Source organism: Bombina bombina, chromosome 4, assembly GCF_027579735.1.
Source record: "Bombina bombina isolate aBomBom1 chromosome 4, aBomBom1.pri, whole genome shotgun sequence".
In the NCBI taxonomy this organism is placed as follows: domain Eukaryota; kingdom Metazoa; phylum Chordata; class Amphibia; order Anura; family Bombinatoridae; genus Bombina; species Bombina bombina.
The window spans coordinates 1,062,932,447-1,062,957,470 of NC_069502.1; positions in this window are offsets into that span (position 1 = coordinate 1,062,932,447).

Consider the following 25,024-nt stretch of genomic DNA (forward strand, 5'->3'; position numbering starts at 1 on the left):
AATTTGTTTAACCGACTTGCTTCTGATGCAACCTTACCTCGACAGATGTTGGAGGCCTTTATAGTGGTTATTCCTAAACTGGACAAACCAGTCACACAATCGGGCAGTTACAGACCAATCTCCCTTCTTAACGTTGACGTTAAGATTTTGGCGAAAGTCATGGCGAATCGTCTTAAGAAGCACTTGCCAAGGCTGATATCAACGGACCAAGCCGGCTTTATTCCGGCGAGAGAGGCACGAGATAACACCCTTTGGGTATTACAGCTGATATCTGCAGCCCAAGCCAACTCCGCGCCGTTGGTCCATGTATCAACGGACGCGGAAAAGGCCTTTGATAGGGTCAATTGGTCCTTCATGCGTCAAACTTTGGTGAGGGTGGGCCTTGGTCCACGCTTTATCAATGGAGAGTTTTCCTTATATTCTGACCCTAGTGCACGTGTTAGGGTGAATGGTATGCTTTCCGCGCCCTTTTTCAATTTCCAATGGGACGAGGCAGGGATGTCCGCTCTCCCCGCTGCTGTTCACTCTGGTTATGGAGTCCCTGGCTTGTAAGATAAGAGCTAATTCGGCTGTGCGAGGCATTCGGGTCGGAGGGGTAGAACACAAGCTCATAATGTACGCAGATGACGTGCTGCTGACGCTTGCGGACAACGGAGCCTCTTTGCAAGAAGCGCTTGCGGAGTTTAAAGAATATGGATGAGTCTCAGACTTCTTGCTCAACCTCTCAAAATCAGAAATACTAAACATTTCTATGCCTCGTGAAGTGTTTGAGGCTCAGAGTCGTGAGTGCCCTCTAAAAATCAACACAAAACATTTGAAATATCTTGGTGTTTGGATTGCTCCTTCTCTGGGGGAGATAGTGAACACCAACTATAAAAATATCAGAGACATTATTGCAGGGGACCTGAAATCCTGGAAAAATAAATCCATCTCGTGGATGGGGAGGATAAATGTAGCCAAAATGAATGTGCTACCTAGAATGCTTTATATCATGCAGGCGATCCCTTTGGCTTCAGCTGATCACTTGATACATCAAGTTCAGATGCTAATGGAATCCTACATCTGGGGCGGCCTGAGGCCAAGAATTAGCAAAAAGACAATGTACCTCCCTAGAGACAGAGGGGGAGCGGGAGTGCCTTTGCTCATTGAGTATCATAGAGCAATGATCCTGCAAAGAATCGTTGAATGGTGTCACGGCTCTTCAGACAAGGCCTGGATAGGGCTGGACAGGGAAATCCTCCGGAGAGGTAATGTTGGCTCCTTGGCGTGGATTAGTGCCGAGCATCGCCCAAAAAACATCTCGCACTATCCTCTGATACAGGATGTATTCCATGTCTGGGATAAGCTTATCAAAACTACAAACTATATTTCTTCAGCTATAGCTCCGGTCACCCCCCTCTGGGAGAACCCGGACACTGGAATAGCATCTAAAAATTACTCCTCGGGGTCTTTCTATTCTCTTGCAGAAGCAGCTATCTTTAATGTAACAGATAATGCCAAACTTAAGACCCAGGAGGAACTGGCTGCTTGGAGACCGGCGCTGTTCTCCTCATGGTTTAGAGTAACGCAACTAACCCATTACTTCATTAAGGCACGGAATAGGAACCAACTGACCAGGCAGAAAACCTCATTCGAGGAACTTTGCACTGCGTCAACTATTCCACAACACTTGGTCTCCTTATTATACACACTCCTACTGGTGGGAGATGGAGAAACTCTGCCCTCCTATGTGACTGCATGGCATAGAGAACTGGGACTGGAGATGGATGTTCAGGCCTGGCGATCTATCTTCATCAAAGCAAAAAAAGCTTCGGTGTCAATACGACTTCAGGAAATGCATTTTAAATTCCTAAGTAGGTGGTATATGACACCACAGCGGTTACGAAAGATATATCATCATTTGAGTGGGGAGTGCTGGAGGGGCTGTGGAGAGGAGGGCACATTGGTGCACTTGTGGTGGAGCTACCCCCACATTCAACCCTTTTGGGAGGAGGTGTTCGGTGAAGCAGGCATGATTCTGAAAATGATCCTACCCCCAGACCCCAAATATCTTATCTATCATGAAATACCAAGAATCATTGAGGAGCCTAAGTGAAATCTGTTCCTCCTGTTTCTGAATTGCGCTAAAAGCCTCATACCGAGGCACTGGAAATCTCTGTATGTGCCAACTCTGAGGGAGTGGAGGGATGGGGTCGGAGATCTGCTGAACTTAGAAAGATATCACTACATAAGATCAGGCAAAACTGAAATACATGAATATATGGTACTTTTATGGGAAGGCAAAGATGTATAAGAGTCTGATAATATCTGAAAAGCTGGGTCTGGAATGACTTGGGCTGTGCACCGATCTGGGTCTGTGTTTTTTTTTTTTTTTCCCTCCCTTTACTCCTTTTATATCCTCTACACGCTGTTCCCTCTATTACTCTTTTCCTTCCTCTCCCCTTTTCTCAGAAATTGCACTAAAGAGTAATGCGGGTGGACATATCCATGGATCTGCTTAATGGGTCGGATCTCAGAAATCTGGCTGTATTCTAATTAAAGCATGACTTATATTAAACTTTACAAATGAGATAGTGTGATACAATCTTTGTTAGCTTCAGGTTGGGCACCTGTCAGTATAATATAAATGTATGTTGTTTATAATGCTCTGTGAAATGTAAACCTGCCTTTCATTGTATTGCACTTATGCTGTGGATCTTTGGATGTTCACTAATAAAGCTTGTTTTAAAAAAAAAAAAAAAAAAAAAAGCATACCCCGGAATGAAACTGTCTTTTTAACCGTTTCAGCTCCAGATCATTTTGGGGATTTTGTACCAAGATGCACCTGCTCCCTGTGCGGTGATGGGAGAGAGCAGAGTTGGGGCTACTCATTTTATTTTCAAAATCCCCCCTACTGCGGCAAAGCAGAAACCTTACAAAAAATGCAGAGTCTGTACCAAGAGGGGACAGAGAAGGGACACCAGCTCTTACTGTCCTGATTGCCCTGGACAGCCTGGATTCTGCAATGGGGACTTCTTCAAGTGATATCACACACTGGTAATTTTTTTATTTTTTTTTACATTTGCAGTTGTGTTTTTGGGGGGGGGGTTTGGTTACATTTACTGTTACTGATTTTGTTTGTTTTTGTTTTTTACTTTGACGGTGCCAGATTTTTACATTTCACTTTTCTATTGTTTATAAGTTCTAAAATTGGTGTTGTATTTTACCAAAACCCCTGTCAAACATATTCATGGGGGGCATGGGTGTACTCAGGGGGTCTTGCAGAAAACAACCTGGAGTGGTTTCTTGCAATAACTTACAACAAGCTCTACTCAATCATAGTCAAAAAGCAATGTGTGTGTAAAAATGAAAATTGAAAAATTACCACCATACAATTTCTGCAATTATTTTGGCTAAAATGGTTGCATCAAAGGAATCAAAGCACTCCATATACAATAACTTGGGGTGTCAGCATTTCAAATATATACACTTTCATTGCAATAAATAAAACTGGGGTATGCAATAGGCCCCAAACTAAAGATAGGCCTACCAGAAGAAATACTATCACTTTCAACTCAAATTACAAGTCATACAATTGTAACTGAACCTTCCCAAAATCCTGGCAAACCTATGCATGGGGGTCATATGTGTACTCAGGAGGTCTTGCAGAAAGCAACCTGGAGTGTTTTCTTGCAATAACTTACAACAAGCTCTCCTAAAACATAGTCAAAAGGCAATGTGTGTGTAAAAATGAAAATTGAAAAATTACCACCATACATTTTCTCCAATTTTTTTGGCTAAAATGGTTGCATCAAAGGCCTCAAAGAACTCCATATTCAATACCTTGGGGTGTCAACCTTTCAAATATATACACTTTCATGGCAATAAATAAAACTGGGGTATGCAATAGGCCCCCAACTAAAGATAGGCCTGTCAGAAGAAAACAGAATTTATGCTTACCTGATAAATTACTTTCTCCAACGGTGTGTCCGGTCCACGGCGTCATCCTTACTTGTGGGATATTCTCTTCCCCAACAGGAAATGGCAAAGAGTCCCAGCAAAGCTGGTCACATGATCCCTCCTAGGCTCCGCCCACCCCAGTCATTCGACCGACGGACAGGAGGAAATATATATAGGAGAAACTATATGATACCATGGTGACTGTAGTTAGAGAAAATAATTCATCAGACCTGATTAAAAAACCAGGGCGGGCCATGGACCGGACACACCGTTGGAGAAAGTAATTTATCAGGTAAGCATAAATTCTGTTTTCTCCAACATTGGTGTGTCCGGTCCACGGCGTCATCCTTACTTGTGGGAACCAATACCAAAGCTTTAGGACACGGATGAAGGGAGGGAGCAAATCAGGTCACCTAAATGGAAGGCACCACGGCTTGCAAAACCTTTCTCCCAAAAATAGCCTCCGAAGAAGCAAAAGTATCAAATTTGTAAAATTTGGCAAAAGTGTGCAGTGAATACCAAGTCGCTGCCTTACATATCTGGTCAACAGAAGCCTCGTTCTTGAAGGCCCATGTGGAAGCCACAGCCCTAGTGGAGTGAGCTGTGATTCTTTCAGGAGGCTGCCGTCCGGCAGTCTCATAAGCCAATCGGATAATGCTTTTAAGCCAAAAGGAAAGAGAGGTAGAAGTCGCTTTTTGACCTCTCCTTTTACCAGAATAAACAACAAACAAGGAAGATGTTTGTCTGAAATCTTTAGTAGCCTCTAAATAGAATTTTAGAGCACGGACTACGTCCAAATTGTGTAACAAACGTTCCTTCTTTGAAACTGGATTCGGACACAAAGAAGGTACAACTATCTCCTGGTTAATATTTTTGTTGGAAACAACTTTCGGAAGAAAACCAGGCTTAGTACGCAAAACCACCTTATCTGCATGGAACACCAGATAGGGTGGAGAACACTGCAGAGCAGATAACTCTGAAACTCTTCTAGCAGAAGAAATTGCAACCAAAAACAAAACTTTCCAAGATAATAACTTAATATCTACGGAATGTAAGGGTTCAAACGGAACCCCTTGAAGAACTGAAAGAACTAGATTTAGACTCCAGGGAGGAGTCAAAGGTCTGTAAACAGGCTTGATCCTAACCAGAGCCTGAACAAATGCTTGAACATCTGGCACAGCTGCCAGTCTTTTGTGAAGTAAAACAGATAAAGCAGAGATCTGTCCCTTCAGAGAACTTGCAGATAATCCTTTCTCCAAACCTTCTTGTAGAAAGGATAGAATCTTAGGAATTTTTATCTTGTTCCATGGGAATCCTTTAGATTCACACCAACAGATATATTTTTTCCATATTTTATGGTAAATTTTTCTAGTTACAGGCTTTCTAGCCTGAATCAGAGTATCTATTACAGAATCTGAAAACCCACGCTTTGATAAAATCAAGCGTTCAATCTCCAAGCCGTCAGTTGGAGGGAAACCAGATTCAGATGTTCGAATGGACCCTGAACAAGAAGGTCCTGTCTCAAAGGTAGCTTCCATGGTGGAGCCGATGACATATTCACCAGGTCTGCATACCAAGTCCTGCGTGGCCACTCAGGAGCTATAAAGATCACCGAGGCCCTCTCCTGATTGATCCTGGCTACCAGCCTGGGGATGAGAGGAAACGGTGGGAATACATAAGCTAGGTTGAAGGTCCAAGGTGCTACTAGTGCATCTACTAGAGTCGCCTTGGGATCCCTGGATCTGGACCCGTAGCAAGGAACCTTGAAGTTCTGACGAGACGCCATCAGATCCATGTCTGGAATGCCCCATAATTGAGTTATTTGGGCAAAGATTTCCGGATGGAGTTCCCACTCCCCCGGATGGAATGTCTGACGACTCAGAAAATCCGCTTCCCAATTTTCCACTCCTGGGATGTGGATCGCAGACAAGTGGCAGGAGTGATCCTCCGCCCATTGAATTATCTTGGTCACTTCTTTCATCGCCAGGGAACTCCTTGTTCCCCCCTGATGATTGATATATGCAACGGTCGTCATGTTGTCTGACTGAAACCTTAAGAATTTGGCCTTTGCTAGTTGAGGCCAAGCTCTGAGAGCATTGAATATCGCTCTCAGTTCCAGAATGTTTATCGGGAGAAGAGACTCTTCCCGAGACCATAGACCCTGAGCTTTCAGGGATTCCCAGACCGCGTCCCAGCCCACTAGGCTGGCGTCGGTCGTGACAATGACCCACTCTGGTCTGCGGAAGCTCATTCCCTGTGACAGATTGTCCAGGGTCAGCCACCAACGGAGTGAATCTCTGGTCTTTTGATCTACTTGAATCGTCGGAGACAAGTCTGTATAATCCCCATTCCACTGTCTGAGCATGCACAGTTGTAATGGTCTTAGATGAATTCGTGCAAAAGGAACTATGTCCATTGCTGCAACCATCAATCCTATTACTTCCATGCACTGCGCGAGGAACAGAATGAAGTACTTGACAAGAGCTTAGAAGTTTTGATTTTCTGACCTCTGTCAGAAAAATCCTCATTTCTAAGGAATCTATTATTGTTCCCAAGAAGGGAACTCTTGTTGACGGGGACAGAGAACTTTTTTCTTTGTTCACCTTCCATCCGTGAGATCTGAGAAAGGCTAGGACGATGTCCGTATGAGCCTTTGCTTTTGACAGGGACGACGCTTGAATCAGAATGTCGTCCAAGTAAGGTACTACTGCAATGCCCCTTGGTCTTAGAACCGCTAGAAGGGACCCTAGTACCTTTGTGAAAATCCTTGGAGCAGTGGCTAATCCGAATGGAAGTGCCACAAACTGGTAATGCTTGTCCAGAAAAGCGAACCTTAGGAACTGATGATGTTCCTTGTGGATAGGAATATGTAGGTACGCATCCTTTAAATCCACGGTAGTCATAAATTGATTTTCCTGGATAGTAGGTAGGATCGTTCGAATAGTTTCCATTTTGAACGATGGTACCCTGAGAAATTTGTTTAGGATCTTTAGATCCAAAATTGGTCTGAATGTTCCCTCTTTTTTGGAACTATGAACAGATTGGAATAAAATCCCATTCCTTGTTCTCTTATTGGAACTGGATGTATCACTCCCATCTTTAACAGGTCTTCTACACAATGTAAGAATGCCTGTCTCTTTATTTGGTTTGAAGATAATTGAGACCTGTGGAACCTTCCCCTTGGGGGTAGTTCCTTGAATTCCAGGAGATAACCTTGAGAAACAATTTCTAGCGCCCAAGGATCCTGAACATCTCTTGCCCAAGCCTGAGCAAAGAGAGAAAGTCTGCCCCCCACTAGATCCGGTCCCGGATCGGGGGCTATCCCTTCATGCTGTTTTGGTAGCAGTGGTAGGCTTCTTGGCCTGCTTACCCTTGTTCCAGCCTTGCATTGGTTTCCAGGCTGGTTTGGGTTGTGAAGTATTACCCTCTTGCTTAGAGGATACAGAATTAGAGACTGGTCTGTTTCTGCGAAAGGGACGAAAATTAGGCTTATTTTTAGCCTTAAAAGACCTATCCTGTGGGAGGGCGTGGCCCTTTCCCCCAGTGATGTCTGAAATAATCTCTTTCAAATCAGGTCCAAATAATGTTTTACCTTTGAAAGGAATGTTAAGCAATTTTGTCTTGGAAGACACATCCGCTGACCAAGACTTTAGCCAAAGCGCTCTGCGCGCCACGATAGCAAAGCCTGAATTTTTCGCCGCTAATCTAGCTAATTGCAAAGCGGCATCTAAAACAAAAGAGTTAGCCAATTTAAGTGCTTGAACTCTGTCCATAACCTCCTCATACGAAGATTCTTTACTGAGCGATTTTTCTAGTTCCTCGAACCAGAAACACGCTGCCGTAGTGACAGGAACAATGCATGAAATTGGTTGTAGAAGGTAACCTTGCTGTACAAAAATCTTTTTAAGCAAACCCTCTAATTTCTTATCCATAGGATCTTTGAAAGCACAACTATCTTCGATAGGAATAGTAGTGCGTTTGTTTAGAGTAGAAACCGCCCCCTCGACCTTGGGGACTGTCTGCCATAAGTCCTTTCTGGGGTCGACTATAGGAAATAATTTCTTAAATATAGGGGGGGGGGGACAAAAGGTATGCCGAGCCTTTCCCACTCTTTATTTACTATGTCCGCCACCCGCTTGGGTATAGGAAAAGCGTCGGGGTGCACCGGAACCTCTAGGAACTTGTCCATCTTACATAATTTCTCTGGAATGACCAAATTGTCACAATCATCCAGAGTAGATAACACCTCCTTAAACAGTGCGCGGAGATGTTCTAATTTAAATTTAAATGTCACAACATCAGGTTCAGCTTGATGAGAAATTTTTCCTGAATCTGAAATTTCTCCATCATACAAAACCTCCCTCATGGCCCCTTGAGATTGGTGTGAGGGTATGTCAGAACAGTTATCATCAGCGTCCTCTTGCTCTTCAGTGTTTAAAACAGAGCAATCGCGCTTTCTCTGATAAGTAGGCATTTTGGATAAAAGATTTGCTATGGAGTTATCCATTACAGCCGTTAATTGTTGCATGGTAATAAGTATTGGCGCACTAGATGTACTAGGGGCCTCCTGTGTGGGCATAACTGGTGTAGACACAGTAGGGGATGATGTAGTATCATGTTTAATCCCCTCATTTGAGGAATCATCTTGGGCAATATCATTATCTGTGGCATTACTGTCCTTACTTTGTTTGGACACTATGGCACAATTATCACATAAATTTAAATGGGGAGACACATTGGCTTTCATACATATAGAACATAGCTTATCTGATGGTACAGACATGTTAAACAGGCTTAAACTTGTCAACAAAGCACAAAAAAGTTTTAAAATAAAACCGTTACTGTCACTTTAAATTTCAAACTGAAAACACTTTATTACTGAATATGTGAAAAAGTATGAAGGAATTGTTCAAAATTCACCAAAATTTCACCACAGTGTCTTAAAGCATTAAAAGTATTGCACACCAAATTTCAGAGCTTTAACCCTTAAATTAACGGAACCGGAGCCGTTTTTACATTTAACCCCTATACAGTCCCAGCTATATGCTTTGCTGAGACCCAACCAAGCCCAGAGGAGAATACGATACCAAATGACGCCTTCTATAAGCTTTTTCAGTGATTCTTAGCTCCTGACACATGCATCTGCATGCCTTGCTCTCCAAAAACAACTGCGCATTAATGGCGCGAAAATGAGGCTCTGTCTATAACTAGAAAGGCCCCCATCTGAAAAAGGTGTCCAACACAGTGCCTGCCGTTTTTCTAAACGTTCCCCAAGATTATAATACCAATAATTAGTTAGAATCTGCATAATATGCCTAGTAAAGCAATCGTTTTAGCCCAGAAAAATTTCTACCAGTTTTTAAGCCCTTTTTGAAGCCCTTTATTCTTTTATGTTTAACTAAGAAAATGGCTTACCGGTCCCCATGAGGGGAAATGACAGCCTTCCAGCATTACATGGTCTTGTTAGAAATATGGCTAGTCATACCTTAAGCAGAAAAGTATGCTAACCGTTTCCCCCAACTGAAGTTACTTCATCTCAACAGTCCTGTGTGGAAACAGCAATCGATTTTAGTTACTGTCTGCTAAAATCATCTTCCTCTTACAAACAGAAATCTTCATCCTTTTCTGTTTCAGAGTAAATAGTACATACCAGCACTATTTTAAAATAACAAACACTTGATAGAAGAATAAAACTACATTTAAACACCAAAAAACTCTTAACCATCTCCGTGGAGATGTTGCCTGTGCAACGGCAAAGAGAATGACTGGGGTGGGCGGAGCCTAGGAGGGATCATGTGACCAGCTTTGCTGGGACTCTTTGCCATTTCCTGTTGGGGAAGAGAATATCCCACAAGTAAGGATGACGCCGTGGACCGGACACACCAATGTTGGAGAAATACTCTCACTTTCAACTCAAATTACAAGTCATACAATTGTAACGAAACCTTCCCAAAATCCTGGTGAACCTATGCATAAGGGGCATAGGTGTGCTCAGGAGGTCTTGCAGAAAACAATCTGTAGTGGTTTTTTGCAATAACTTATAACAAGCTCTCCTAAATCATAGTCAAAAAGCAATGTGTGTGTAAACATGAAAAATGAAAATTACCACCATACACTTTCTCCATTTAATTGGCTAAAACTGTTGCATCAAAGGCATCAAAACACTCCATATACAATACATTGGTGTGCCAACTTTTCAAATATATGCACATTCATGACAAGCAAAAAAATTGGGGTATTTAAAAAGGCCTCCAAAAAAGATGATAGGCAAAAAGATATGTTAAATGTGAAAAAAAATCACACACATGTCAGAAGTTTGGCATTGCACCCCCCAAACAAACCAACAAACCTATGCATAGGTGGTATTACTGTATTCAGGAGATGTTTCTAAACACATATTTTTCGGCAGTAACACATAACAGGAGCTGAGAATCCATGCCTAAAGTACAATGTGTGTGAAAAATAACACAAAAAAATGCCTGCCAATAGATTGTCAAAGACTGGTGGTTGAATTAGTGCATGGAAAGTGTTAAAATACCAGCATTTCAAATACCCTAGGGTATCTACTTTTAAAATATATATGGTTTGATGGGGTTAAATTACATTGGCCGGCTTCAGAAATGTCCCAAATAGGACATGGGTGCATGGGATGTGAAAATTACAAGTTGGAAAGCTGGAATTCGCCCCCTAAAATTAAGGCCTTTTAGCCCCCTGAGAACCCAACAAACCTATTCATGGGTGGTATCACTGTACTCATGAGATGTTGTTGAACACATGTTGAGTTGTTGTTTTTTACAGTAACACATAACAGGAATTGAGAATCCATGACTAAAGTACAATGTGTGTGAAAAATAACATAAAAACATGACTACCCAAAGGTTTGACAAAGACTGCTGGTTGAATTAGTGCATGGAAAGTGTTAAAATACCAGCATTTCAAATACCCTAGGGTGTCTACTTTTCAAAAATATATGGTTTGATGGGGTAAAGTACACTGGCTGGCTTCAGAAATGTCCCAAATAGGATATCGGTGCATGATGACAGATGTTAAAATTCCAAGTTGAAAAACTGAAATGTGCCCCCTAAAAATAAGGCCTTTTAACCCCCAGAGAACCCGACACACCTATACATGGGTGGTATCACTTTACACAGGAGATGTTGATGAACACATATAGGGGTGTTATTTGGCAGTAACCCTTAACGTTCCCAGTAAATGTATTCTTAAATTGCTATTTTGCCAAAAAATCCCCAATCAAACCTTGGCATAGATTGGTGGTAAAATGGTTGCATGAAAAGAGTCAACATACCCCAAGTGTAATACCTTAGGTTGTCTTTAAAAAAATCTATCATGTGAAGAGTTATTCAGGTATTCCTGACAGATAGTGTTACAATGTAACTATCACTAATTTTGAAAAAAAAAAAATGGTTTGGAAATAGCAAAGTGCTACTTGTACTTATTGCCCTATAACTTGCAAAAAAAGCAAAGAACATGTAAACATTGGGTATTTCTAAACTCAGGACAAAATTTAGAAACTATTTAGCATGTGTGTTTTATGGTAGTTGTAGATGTGTAACAGATTTTAGGGGTCAAAGTTAGAAAAGGTGTATTTTTTCCATTTTTTCATCATATTTTATAAAAAAAATTATAGTAAATTATAATATACGATGAAAATAATGGTATCTTTAGAAAGTCCATTTAATGGCGAGAAAAACAGTATATAATATATGTGGGTACAGTAAATGAGTAAGAGGAAAATTACAGTTAAATACAAATACTGCAGAAATGTAAAAATATCCCTGGTCCCAAACGATCAACAAATGGAAAAGTGGTCTGGTCATTAAGGGGTTAATGTATAGGCAATACTTAAAGCACTATTAAATATACCTGCATACAATTTTAAATACTGAATATCAATGTAAGGACTGACTACATTGATGGGGACCCATTGATGCTTTGCCAAATATGAGTCGGGCTTTGCAGCATGGAACTTATGGGCATATACATTAGTTTAGGTGACAATGTTCCCCCAATACATCATCGCCCAGAAACACCTCCATAAACTGTTGGGGGCTAAATCCTGCCACATCCACATTGATGCCAGGATATGCTGTGATGGGTGGGATATCTGGCCTCTGGTAATGAGGCATTACTCACCCTTCAGCAGCAATGGCAGCTGGAGCAACATGTCTCCTTCTGGCAGGGGGGCTAACAGGGGGGGTAGCAGCCGCAGATACATCACTATCGGTTGAACATGTATCTAATGATGTATCTGAGCATATGGCAGGGTCAAAATTTGGGTCTGAGTCCAACATAGAGGAGTCTGACTTTGACGCAAGGATGGCATATGCCTCCTCAGCACGATATGTTCTCTGTGACATGATTTATTTTTATCTGTCACAGAGAAAAAAAAAATTACTAAAAAAAAATCAACACAAAATTTAAATAAAAATTAACTAAATGGCTCTGAAAAGAACCTTTGGGTCTCACAAAAGATTACTTAAAAAAATTACTCCCCTAAGAAAATACACAGAGCAAAAAAGTGCTTTTGTGCAAGAGCCAGTGATTTATAGTGATCACTGGCAAGCTAGGGGTTAATGGCTCTGAAAAGAACCTTTGGGTCTCACAATTTTTAAACTAATATAACTAACTAAATCTCTCTCTCAACACAGATCTCTCTCCCACAAAAACGCAATTGAGGAGAGGGAGGGAGATCCACACTGGTCAGTGTCAATATTTACTAATATTAACATGATCAGACAAATGGGATTTTTTATTATCAAAAATTAAATTATAGAGCAAGCTCAGATTGGATGTCTCCAGCCTGCCCCTATGATGAGGCAGGCTAGGGACACCCCCAAAAGCCTCATGATGCACTGGGCATCGCCAACTTTGAAGCCACATGGAGGAGGGTGGCTATATGTGGGCTATTTTATTAAAACTACATACATATATATATATATATATATATATATATATATATATTTTTTTTTTTATATGTTCTGTTATTTTACTAAGTGCACTTAGCACACTTACAGAGCATCAGAAGCCTGCCCGATGGCTTCCGATGCTCTGCCTGACTGCTGGGCTCCACGTGGAGTAAAACCGGAAGTGATCGCTCAATGGGAGCGATCAAAACGGAGCCCGGCAGTCAGGAACATTATTGCAGGAGGCCTCAACATTGAGGAATTGCTGCAATACTGTTTGAGCAGCTTCCAATGCTCAGATTACTCTCTCCATCTATTACACTTTTTATGTTCCATAGTGTAGCAGTTGCAGCTGCTCCCGCCCTCACCCCCATGCGTGTACCGTGTGGGCTCCAAGCGCCCCTGTACACGATCCCGCCCCGCTAGCACCAAGCTGTATTTTATTATGGTATTGAACTTACATCTAGTGTATGATTGTTATAGATTATGTTTACAGGGCTCATTCAAGAATCCAATGTAAATAATATAATATGAGAGCATCTGCCAGCTACATTACGGCACACTTTGAGCTGCGACTCTACTATTATCTATAATTAACCACTGGATGTATGGGGCTCTGTTAATGTGCTACTCAAATATTAAAACAGCACACCGCTCATGCTTCATCTCTACTTATGACACAAGATGCACATCCTGCTTAACATCTAGATATTACAGCGCTGCGGAATCTTTTGGTGCTCTACAAATAACCGATAATAATAATAATATTGCAGGTCTCTTTTAAGTTTAACTAAGTAATGAAACAGCATATAAAGTAGCCAGAATTACAAGCTGTTGTTTCGGGTTGTATGCACCAATCACTCACTTAACATCATACAGCCTTGTTCCCACCACATACTTTGCTAATATTTTACATTTAGGCACCTTTGATTCATTATACCCCTTTCCCCGCTGATACAATTGTATCTGCTTTGATGTATTTGTACCTTTGGTGTGTCAGACTGCCTAACGCTACTTATTCAGCAGTTTTAAGTACAACAATCCTGTTTATGCCCCAGGTTGTAATTTTAATTTAGGTCCCTGCTTTTACATTTTTAACCCAACAAAAGTTATATTTTATACTGGTGTTAAGTACTTTATTCCATTTGACACATGATTTTGTGACTTGTTATTATTATTATATTTTTGACTTGTGATTGCTATTAGTGTATTTCTTTGAGGATCTCTTTCCATGATTTTCTCTTGTCACAGGTAAAAATACACAGCACCTCCCCCTTAAAACCCTGTTATTAATACATGAATACAATTAGGGTAGGAGTTTATTTACCTATATAAGTAGTGTCATTGGTCCCCAACCCTTATATTGTAGATATAATGTAGTCAGTCCTTACATTGATATTCAGTATTTAAAATTGTATGCAGGTATATTTAATAGTGCTTTAAGTATTGCCTATACATTAACCCCTTAGTGACCAGACCACTTTTCCATTTGTTGACCGTTTGGGACCAGGGCTATATTTACATTTCTGCAGTGTTTGTGTTTAGCTGTAATTTTCATCTTACTCATTTACTGTACCCACACATATTATATACTGTTTTTCTCGCCATTAAATGGACTTTCTAAAGATACCATTATTTTCATCATATATTATAATTTACTATAATTTATTTTTATAAAATATGATGATTATTATTATGCTATTTCCAAACCATTTTTTTTTCTCCAAAATTAGTGATAGTTACATTGTAACACTATCTGTCAGGAATACCTGAATAACTCTTCACATGATAGATTTTTTTTAAAGACAACCTAAGGTATTACACTTGGGGTATGTTGACTCTTTTCATGCAACCATTTTACCACCAATCTATGCCAAGGTTTGATAGGGGATTATTTGACAAAATAACAATTTAAGAATACATTTACTGGGAACGTTAAGGGTTACTGCCAAATAACACCCCTATATGTGTTCAGCAACATTTCCTGAGTAAAGTGATACCACCCATTTATATAGGTGTGTCGGGTTCTCTGGGGGTTAAAAGGCCTTATTTTTAGGGGGCGCATTTCAGTTTTTCAACTTGGAATTTTCACATCTGTCATCATGCACCCATGTCCTATTTGGGACATTTCTGAAGCCAGCCAGTGTAATTTACCCCTATCAAACCATATTTTTTTGAAAAGTAGACACCCTAGGGTATTTGAAATGCTGATATTTTAACACTTTCCATGCACTAATTCAACCAGCAGTCTTTGTCAAACTTTTGGGTAGTCATGTTTTTATGTTATTTTTCACACACATTGTACATTAGGCATGGATTCTCAATTCCTGTTATGTGTTACTGTAAAAAAACAACAACTCAATATGTGTTCAACAACATCTCCTGAGTACAGTGATACCACCCATGAAATGGTTTGTTGGGTTCTCAGGGGGCTAAAGGGCCTTATTTTTAGGGGGCAAATTCCACTTTTCCAACTTGTAATTTTCACATCCCATGCACCCATGTCCTATTTGGGACATTTCTGAAGCCGGCCAATGTAATTTACCCCCATCAAACCATATATTTTTTAAAAGTAGACACCCTAGGGTATTTGAAATGCTGGTATTTTAACACTTTCCATGCACTAATTCAACCACCAGTCTTTGACAATCTATTGGGCAGTCATTTTTTTGTGTTATTTTTCACACACATTGTACTTTAGGCATGGATTCTCAGCTCCTGTTATGTGTTACTGCCAAAAAATATGTGTTTAGCAACATCTCCTGAGTACAGTAATACAACCTATGCATAGGTTTGTTCGTTTGTTTGGGGGGTGCAATGCAAAAGTTCTGACATGTGTTTGTGATTTTTTTTCACATTTAACATATCTTTTTGTCTATCATCTTTTTGGGGGCCTTTTTAAATACCCCAATTTATTTGCTTGCCATAAATGTGCATATATTTGAAAAGTTGACACAGAAAATCATGGAAAGAGATCCTCAAAGAAATACACTAATAGCAATCACAAGTCAAAAATATAATAATAATAACAAGTCACAAAATCATGTGTCAAATGGAATAAAGTACTCAACACCAGTATAAAATATAACTTTTGTTGGGTTAAAAATGTAAAAGCAGGGACCTAAATTAAAATTACAACCTGGGGCATAAACAGGATTGTTGTACTTAAAACTGCTGAATAAGTAGCGTTAGGCAGTCTGACACACCAAAGGTACAAATACATCAAAGCAGATACTCAGCGGGGAAAGGGGTATAATGAATCAAAGGTGCCTAAATGTAAAATATTAGCAAAGTATGTGGTGGGAACAAGGCTGTATGATGTTAAGTGAGTGATTGGTGCATACAACCCGAAACAACAGCTTGTAATTCTGGCTACTTTATATGCTGTTTCATTACTTAGTTAAACTTAAAAGAGACCTGCAATATTATTATTATTATCAGTTATTTGTAGAGCACCAACAGATTCCGCAGCGCTGTAATATCTAGATGCTAAGCAGGATGTGCATCTTGTGTCATAAGTAGAGACAGCATGAGCGGTGTGCTGTTTTAATGTTTGAGTAGCACACTAACAGAGCCCCATGCATCCAGTGGTTAATTATTGATAATAGTAGAGTCGCAGCTCAAAGTGTGCCGTAATCTAGCTGGCAGATGCTCTCATATTATATTATTTACATTGGATTCTTGAATGAGCCCCGTAACCATAATCTATAACAATCATACACTAGATGTAAGTTCAATACCATAATAAAATACATTTGGTGCTAGTGGTTGTGATCTCAAAATATGTAGTCACTTTTTACAGTGGTATTATAAGCCGATAGACTTATATGTTTGAGACACAATATGAATGCAATTGCATCAGAAGCAGAGTGTCTCGTTTTACAAACCCCATTCCATTGGGTAATATCATAGGTTATTCTGGTCAGCGGTGTGACAGACAAAGTAGGTATAATAAGGTAATATGCACATTAGTGAGAGATCATGCTATTCATGCCTCCAGGTTTCTAAGCTTAAAATACAGGAGTTCCCTAGTCTCCTTACCAAAGCCCTAACATGTTTCGCCGCTAACCGACTTTATCAAGGGGTGCGCTCATGTACTTAAAACAACAAAAAAGACAAGCAGATCAAAACAAAGTTTTCCAAAATCCATCTACTAATCAAAATAACACTCAAGACAAAATGAATCAATCACTTAGAGAAATTCATAAAATAATACCTAGTAAGGAGAACAAACTGTGGTGGAATCACCATCGGCTAGATTACGAGTTGTGCGTTAGGTTAAAAAAGCAGCGTTAAGAGGTCCTAATGCTGCTTTTTAATGCCCGCTGGTATTACAAGTCTTGCAGGTACAGGTGTACCGTTCACTTTTTTGGCCAGACTTGGAAATACCGCAAATCCACTTATGTAAATTGCGTATCCTCTTTTTTCAATGGGACTTGCATAGCGCCGGTATTACGAGTCTGCCAAAAAGTGAGCAGTAGACCCTCTCCTGTCAAAACTGGTACCGCATTTTAGCCGTAGCATAAAACTCTTAACTAAAGTGCTAAAAAGTACACTAACACCCATAACCTACCTATTAACCCCTAAACTGAGGCCCTCCCGCATCGCAAACGCAAAAAAATGTTTTTAACCTCTAATCTGCCGAACTGGACATCGCCACCACTATAATAAATATATTAACCCCTAAACCGCCGCACTCCCGCCTCGCAAACATTAGTTAAATATTATTAACGCCGGGCGGGCGGAGCCAACTGTTGAACCGAGCAGACACAGGTACTTGGAGCTCCTGCTCTTCTAGCTTCACAAACTATACCAAATGACCCTAAATCTAACATTTTGTATAACAAATCAGATGTGAGCATTACTGATCACATATACAGTTATCCAAAGCCACATTTGTATAGTAATTGCAAGAGTGGGACCCATTTGATTTGTTTAATACCGGACCATATTTGGATCACCTTTTACCTGCCTACATCGCATTGCTGGAGCAATCACATTGTGGACTGCCATAGACATACTGGCCAAATACTTCATGACCCAGTTCTTTGTAGTGGCACTTGAGAGCAGATTGCAGAGAGGTGCGAATGCCGCCATTGCAGTAACGACCTCATGGGCACAGCGATCCCTCCGTTAGAGAAGGGCCTGCCACCTACTCCTGATACCACCACTGGAGCTTAATTAGGTTCCACTAATTGTCACGGAGAGTTCTGGTAGGTACTAATTAAGTTTGCCCTCAGTTTAGGCTCTCCTGTGGAGCCAAGCAGTGAGTGTGGATCATGGCGCCCTCCATATCTTATATGACGAAATGGAAGATTCGGTCATAACAGTGAGACAACTATTGATCAAGCTAGATCGTAAGATGAATGACTGCTATGGGGACCTACTACAGTTAATTAGCCCTACATCGGCACAGCTCACTTACCAAGAGGCAGTGGCGTCTAATGAGGCGCCTGTTCAACAACAGAGCTCTGTCAGCCGTTAATGTGGAACAGAGTTGGTAGACCACCTCCTGCTTGCTTCATCTCAGGAATCGGATTCTGCAGATCAGGTACTGTTTCGTGATGTGGGAGAGCGGGTCCTGATACTGAAGTCTGGAAGCTGGGCAGTTCAATTGCAGATAGTACTCCACCATATCGTAACTAGATATCCATACCAACTAATCGAACTCCTGCACAAAACATCCTCACAACAGGCTGGGACAAGCCAACAGCTAGCGACCATGTATCGGATACCTCACCCGCAACAACACCCAGAGCTCCTACCTGCCAATGTTCAATCTGCAAGCTGTACTAGAAGGGGAATTGGCTGAATCACTTTAGTTTTTTTTGTTTTTCTTCCCCTGTATAAAGCCTGACATTAGCAAAGTATCTATCTGCTATAAATATAATGAAAAATAATATAATAAAAAAAGGATGTGGCGCTAAAAAGCTAGGTATTTAAATAAATCACACAATGTTAAGACGAGTATATATATCTTAAAGACACTACAATAAAAACCATAAAGTAATACAAATATAATTAATATATTCACTAATATTTAATGAGACAAGGTAATAATATATATGCAAATCAAACAATAAATAACAATTTTATATACCACCGGTGGTTTAAATAATCACACTAAAAATAATCTCAATCTTAAAATTATACGCTTAAATATATTGCTCTTAATAAAATTAATAAGGTGCAAATATACTGTGAATACAGCTCAGTCCAAAGTTCAATCGTTTTAAACGATGCTTATGAGATAGAAGATCAATGAGTGGTTTAAAAGCAGTCTGATATTCAGCACTTTGTATAGTTATAGGCAGCCTGTTAAAAGATGGTTATATCCACTGATGCAAAATCGTTCCAAAATGTAATTATAAATACCTTTTTTCTACAGGACTGTATATACAGGGCAGACTCTCTTATGTTCAGAGTCTCGAATGGGCATAAAGATCACCTTATCATTCGGGTGTCCACGTCCTCCTCGTAGCTAAAAATTTCCTCCGTCGGGAACTTTGGCGTGTGACGTAGTAGCACTTGTCACATGGGGTAATCCTCCAATCAGTGAGGGGGTTTCTCCGCTGTCAATCCAAATGCGGGAAATTTGAAATCTGTTCGCACAGAGCGCTCTGTAGTAGTGATAGTTTTCCCCAAGTCTTTCAGATCAAAATCAGTGTTGCATCTACGCGTTTCAGCAGTATGCAGGCCTTCCCGACGGAGGAAATTTTTAGCTACGAGGTGGACGTGGACACCCGAATGATAAGGTGATCTTTATGCCCATTCGAGACTCTGACCATAAGAGAGTCTGCCCTGGATATACAGTCCCGTAGCAAAAAGGTTTTTATAATTACATTTTGGAACGATTTGGAACGATTTGGCATCAGTGGATATAACCATCTTTTAACAGGCTGCCTATAACTATACAAAGTGCTGAATATCAGACTGCTTTTAAACCACTCATTGATCTTCTATCTCATAAGCATCGTTTAAAACGATTGAACTTTGGACTGAGCTGTATTCACAGTATATTTGCACCTTATTAATTTTATTAAGAGCAATATATTTAAGCGTATAATTTTAAGATTGAGATTATTTTTAGTGTGATTATTTAAACCACCGGTGGTATATAAAATTGTTATTTATTTTTGATTTGTATATATATTATTACCTTGTCTCATTAAATATTAGTGAATATATTAATTATATTTGTATTACTTTATGGTTTTTATTGCAGTGTCTTTAAGATATATATACTCGTCTCAACATTGTGTGATTTATTTAAATACCTAGCTTTCTACCGCCACATCCTTTTTTTTATTATATTTGTGTTCTTCTATGAATTGCTTCCAGAGTGCAATTCGTGTTTGATGTGTGCTGGTATTTTAGTATTAAGAAGTTTTTAATTCTATTTTGTTGATCTATCTGCTATAATTTGTTGGACTTACAGGTTTATAATTTCCTGGATATGTATCTATCTGCTATAATTTGTTAGACTTACAGGTTTATCATTTCCTGGATATTTTGTAGCTGTGCGGAGATCCACATTTGGGACAGTGACTCTTTGACTAGCATATTGATGATGAAGAAGTGTCTGATAGTAGTTTTTCCTTTGTCTGAGTTTATTTTAGTTAAATAATTGTTGAGAGCTATATAGCTTATACCCTCATATAAAATCTACACCTGGCGCGCACACATTTTGAATTCTACTGTTAAAATTCTAGAAAAAGGGTAGTTAGAAGATAGCTTAAGCCGAGGGTTTAATTTTATATTTGTTTATCTTGCATCTAACATAATTTGGAGTATGCTTCAGGGGTTTTTGACTATACTATACTAATGGCTATGGCCAAATATAGCTTAAGATTCTTTTACATCTCATAGATACACTTAGATAGTTTATATAGTATCCATGTTGTGGGTATCAGAATGCAGCCTCCCTGGTATATGCAGCTTCCTGATGCTTAAACATTGGTAAAGAAATACACTATTATAAGTATGCCCGCTTATTTTCTCCTTAAATTATCAATCTAGTAAAATAAGTAATAGCCCCCCTTATAAGATTACCCTTTAGGCTCCTAAAACTGACCTGTACTTACTATTTGATAAACAGCTTCCCTTAAACCCTGCTGTTGCGGACATCCAAAACTGTTAGACTACATGCGGTATAGGTTGAATAGGGGAATATTATTGCTCCGTCTCCCTTGTGCGCAGGGCACTTAGGGACTGACTTATGTTTTATGTTTTCTATTCCAATTTTCTATATTATGTCTCTGATGGCCTGTGCGCATTGGAAACAGGTAAACCCTTCATGTTACACTGTTTTAATATTCTGAAACCACTATAGGAAAGTTAGCACTCCCTGTACGCAATAGCTTATTAGTTGCTAAAGTTCAATTACTGCATTACTATTTTTTTTTCAATAACCAGAACAATTTCTATGTCGCACACTTTTACTGTTAATGCTTATGAAGTTATGATATGTCTCTTTTTTTTTTTTTTTTTCTGGCTGTAGTAGGTGCTTCACATGATATAGTAGTGATAGCAGATTGCATATAGTTAAGAATAGAGTTGCACTTGGTTTGCCTTATGTATATTTTTTATGTTTTTTTATTTGTGCTTAAGTTAACTTTCTATAAGGAAAATTTAGACAGAACAATTTTGGGCATTATGCGAGTAAATATCCATGTGCCGCCTAATTTTTATATCATCGTCTCTCATCATAGATATTCATGCATATATCTTTAGATGTCCCTTATCTATCTATATTAAGGCTAGTGCCAGCTGCCGTGCCAGCGCTTCATAACCTATTATACTGAATAAAATAGCCATGGAATAGAATCCAATTACCTCTTCCATTTTTTTACAGTATGTATTTAGCTCATTATCCTCATATGTACCTCTAAAAACTTAGGCTGCTAAACCAACAGTTCATTCATGGGACTTTTTATATGCTTCTTAAACAGGAGCCGACTGACCTCTATTATATTGTCACACCACATGAGTGGTTCGTATGTTTTATTATTATTAATCTTAGCTAGGGGATACTATTGATGAGCACTATTGATAAGCTTCTATATTGTTTTATCTCTTAAGCCTTTATTCACAATCTCAAGTTATGTTGTTGTTTATAGTATGCATAGGCATGTGTTTATAATTGTGGAGATAGGTTTGTAATGCTTTTTCATAGACCTTTGTAATATTAGACATGACACTACTGAGCTATATCTCTGCTAAAGATGTATGTCCTAATACTGTCACAATACTCCTATATAGATACCCCTCATGGTTCACACTAGTGCTGTTGTGTTCCAGTGATGGAGTTCTGTTGTGCATTAACAATGTACAGCGAAAATCTCTTTGTATGAGACAGGAGATTACCAAGTTATTCTATAGATGATCTGACGTATTATACATATCCCTGTTTTTGCAATATATTTTCAACATAGCTAATCCCAATATATTCCCCTAGTCTTCTGCCCCGTAGTTCATCATGTCTACTATAAATTTGTTTGCTGAGTCTTTTCAAGTCTTGATGAAGACCTTTGCTATTTACTAATACCCAAGCGTTATTCCACATGTATTTCAAGCTACCAAATGTCATATGGCCTACACTGGCATCTTATCCTACAACTAGTCCTTTAATAACAGCCTTAGAGATCCCGCCATATTACTTAAATTGCCCTTATATATATGGCTCCACCCCTCCATCCTCCACCCCTCCCCTCATTTAAATAGCGGTGCTTACCCGCTGAAATTCCCCTCCCCCATATTATATACTCATTCCTTTTCTCTTTAATGCTCATGAAGAGCTACCCACCTGACCATCAGTAATCCTTAATACTCATAGACCATATGGCCTAAAACTGTGTTCTCAACCGGTCAGTCATTTATGCTATTTTTATTACAAAATCGAGGTTACATTAGCCTTCTACGTATTTCATAATTATCAAAATATTTTGTTCAATTATGTTTGTATCTTTTTCTGTTATCAAAAGGCGTTCTATGTTTTATGGTTGTTACGTAAAACCTCAATAAAAAAGAATTAAAAGAAAATATATATATATATTATTAACCCCTAATCTGCCGTCCCTAACATCGCTGACACCTACCTACATTTATTAACCCCTAATCTGCCACCCACAACTTCGCTGCCACTATACTAAAGTTATTAACCCCTAAATCTAAATAAAAATTACTAAAATTAACTAAATTATTCCTATTTAAAACGAAATACTTACCTATAAAATAAAGCATAAGATAGCTACAATATAACTAATAGTTACATTGTAGCTAGCTTAGGTTTTATTTTTATTTTACAGGCAAGTTTGTATTTTTTTTTAACTAGGTACAATAGTTATTAACTATTTAATAACTACCTAGATAAATAAATACAAAAGTACCTGTAAAATAAAACCTAACCTAAGTTACAATTACACCTAACACTACACTATAATTAAAGGGACAGTAAACCTAAAAAATATGTGCAGAATTATATAACATTATATTAGTGTTATCGTTATAAAACCTTATATTCTCTTTTATATTATATATATTATTTATATTATATATATTTTATAATTTATATTATATTATTGTTATCATTATAAAACCTTATATTCCCTTTGAATTTTTTTAAAATATGACAGTTTTTCAGACCCGCTCTCTGTCCTCTTCTGAGCGGGTCTGTTTTTATTATACAGCACATCGGGCCAGCTGTATAGTCACAGCCCAGCCCGACTGCGCCATAAAACTAAGTGCAGCTCGCTCCTGCTGTCAGTAAACCTTTAATATAAGGTTTTATAACGATAACAATAATATAATGTTATATAATTTTGCACTATGTGCAGAATTATATAACATTATTTTTTAGGTTTACTGACACTTTAAATTATTTCCATAAATTAAATACAATTAAATACAATTAAATTAAATTATCTAAAGTACTAGAAAAAACCCCACTAAATTACAGAAAATAATAAACAAATTACAAGATTTTTAAACTAATTACACCTAATCTAATCCCCCTAACAAAATAAAAAAGCCCCCCCAAAATAAAAAAGCCCTACCCTACACTTAATTACAAATAGCCCTTAAAAGGGCCTTTTGCGGGGCATTGCCCCAAAGTAATCAGCTCTTTTACCTGTAAAAAATTGTACAAATCCCCCCAACATTAAAACCCACCACCCACACAACCAAACCTACTCTAAAACCCACCCAATACCCCCTTAAAAAACCTAACACTAACCCCTTGAAGATCACCTTACCGGGAGAAGTCTTCATCCAACCGGGCTGAAGTCCTCAACGAAGCCGGGAGAAGTTTTCATTCAAGCCGGGCGAAGTGGTCCTCCAGACGGGCAGAAGTCTTCATCCAGATGACATCTTCTATCTTCATCCATCCGGCGTGGAGCGGGTCCATCTTCAAGACATCCTACACGGAGCATCCTCTTCATCCGATGGCTCTTCTGTAATGAAGGTTCCTTTAAATGACGTCATCCAAGATGGCGTCCCTTCAATTCCGATTGGCTGATAGAATTCTATCAGCCAATCAGAATTAAGGTAGAAAAAATTATATTGGCTGATGCAATCAGCCAATAGGATTGAGCTCGCATTCTATTGGTTGATTGGAACAGCCAATAGAATGCCAGCTCAATCCTATTGGCTGATTGCATCAGCCAATAGTATTTTTTCTATCTTAATTCCGATTGGCTGATAGAATTCTAATAATAAATTATGTCCTACGAGATATGTTGCAACAGTGTGTTGTGGTGTACTCAGACGACATCCTCATACACTCACCCACACTTGAGGCTCATCGTTCTGATGTTACACGGGTTCTTCAGAGACTATGTGAGAATGGCCTGTTTTGTAAACTCGAGAAATGTGAGTTCCATCAGACTCAAGTAACCTTCCTAGGTTATGTTATCTCTGTTACAGGGCTTTCCATGGATCCTGACAAGTTATCTGCAGTTCTGCAGTGGCCTCGCCCAGTTGTTCTTCGGTCTATTCAATGTTTTTGGGGGTTCTCCAATTACTACAGAAAGTTTATTAAAAACTTTTCTTCCTTGGTCAAACCTATCACAGACATGACCCGTAAAGAGAATGATCCACTCCATTGGTCACCTACTGCCATTAAGGCCTTTGATAGTCTTAAGACTGCCTTTGCTGCCGCTCCA